Genomic DNA, 2,111 nt, shown 5'->3' with positions numbered 1-2,111 from the left:
ATCTCTTTACAAAAGCCCTTGATGAGAAAAGGTTTAATTTCCTTGTTGAGAAAATAGGAATGGCATGTCCAGAGTTCTAGATGTTGAATGTCCTATTATTTATTTATTTTTTGTATATAGTTTTTCTTCCTGATTAACCTTCACTTGTTTTAATAGTTAATAAGTTTATCTTGCAGAGACTTGCAATTGAGGGGGAGTATGTGCTTGAAAAAGAATAAAACCTATTGAAGAAGAAAAATGTCTTTTATCACAGAAGTCTTTTCACAGATCCTTTGTGATTACTCTCAGAGGCTCTTTGAACGGATTCTCTGTCGATACTTCTTCTTAGGATTTTAAATGTTTTTTTTTTTAGGGGGAGCCATGGAAGCTGGCTTCAAGGGGGAGTTTTGAATTGAAAATCAAAACCTCAGAAGGTGCCAAAACTTTTGAAGTATCTTGATCTCAGAGGTCAACTCATCAGAACCTCTGGCACTTCTATCAGAGGCTCTGTGGGTCTGAACTGAGCAAGTACTCATCTCTCTGAGGATTTTCAGACCGTTTAGGTAAATAAAGGTGTAACATGTAAGAAGGCCCCGCACATATCACAGAGGCTTTGTTACCCTTAGGCCTCTGACAGAACTCTCTTCTATAGTTTTGTATTATTGATATGGTGCGAGTGGTTCTGTGGATAAGGGTTAAAACAGATCACGTGCGTGTCAGAAACGGGGGCGCACGTCATCAATCGTGCGTCTTCCCAACMCCGCGTGTCATATTTTTGATTCGTCCCTACCAAAAGCCACTCATCACGATTTTTCACCTAATAAACGGTTTGCTTTCAAATTCCACACTATAAATACTCTTCCCCCCAACATAAACCCCTTCACTTCTCTAAAATCTCCAACCTGCAAAATTTCAAGCTTTCCAAAWCCTGCAACAATGTCTTCAAGTTCATCCGCCTCCGCTCAATCTGAACACAACCCTAGCGACAATGAAGTAAATCAATCACAAGCACTCACTTCTCATGCCCTATCGTTCTTCCAAAATCGATATGAGAAAGTGGTACTTGTAAAGAAACCTAACAACTACTATTTCGCTCCCTCACCAACTGGCTTCCCTGAATTCACATATCCTCTTATTGAAATCCTTCGAAATCACCCTATATATTATGCTCTCACAGCAACTAAACCTACCCCAAAAACCTATATTACCCAATTTTTGCTCAGTTCCTATATTACTACCTTGGAGAATTTCGGATTAAGCATAGTAGGTTATGCTTCACACCCTACTGTCAAATTGCTTTTTCCAATGGAAATAAACGTAAATACCCTGCGCACAGCCCTGCATCTACCTTTCTTGGAAGATCTCAATTTGGATACCTTCGCTCCATCTCCTACAGACGCCGAATTGATCGAATTCCTTGAATTTCACTCCTACACAACAAAGACAAAAATCGTAAAAAGGACTGAATTCAAAAGGAAGGGCCTTCCCCCAATGTGGAACACTCTGTTCTCCATAATCAATTGCTGTCTAACAGGGAAGGTCGGCAGCCATGACCAAGCTTCACATGCCATGCTTTCCATTGTATATGGAATCTACTTCAATATGCCCCTTGATTACGTGCAACTTATCTTCGATGACATGGTGGGCTTAATCAAAAAGAAGTGTGCTACTCAAAGGGGTGAGAAGTCAAAGGTGAAGGCACAGAAGAAAGCCAAAGAGGACCTCAATCATCCAAACTTAATCCGATAGAGGTTCTTTGGCTTGGTCTTCGGAGATATGATAGCAGAGAAGCTGCCCTCTGCAGAGCCAAACACACGATTGTATCCAATGAAAGAGTTCCACCCCACAGAGCATGAGCTAGGGTACAGAAGCCCAAGGCCACTATCAAAAGCCATGCTCAAATACCTTAGCAGAGGAGATAGGAAAGTGTATAGACGTGGATACAGGCAGCCAGAGCCGGTCCCTGAAACCCCTCCACGCATAGGTATCCCCATAGCAGAGAGAGTGCATAAAATGAGGGTTGAGGGAAGAAGGGAGGAGCCTGCAGAGGCTAGGGAGTTGAGTGAGAAAAGACCAAAGATAGTTAGTCCCCCACAAAAGCAAAAGAAGACAAAGAAGACTCAAAAGGATGT

This window comes from Cynara cardunculus, assembly GCF_001531365.2.
Source record: "Cynara cardunculus var. scolymus isolate 2C chromosome LG 2, CcrdV1, whole genome shotgun sequence".
Classification (NCBI taxonomy): domain Eukaryota; kingdom Viridiplantae; phylum Streptophyta; class Magnoliopsida; order Asterales; family Asteraceae; genus Cynara; species Cynara cardunculus.
The sequence above is the reverse complement of the archived record's forward strand: the minus strand, read 5'-3'. Positions refer to the sequence as shown.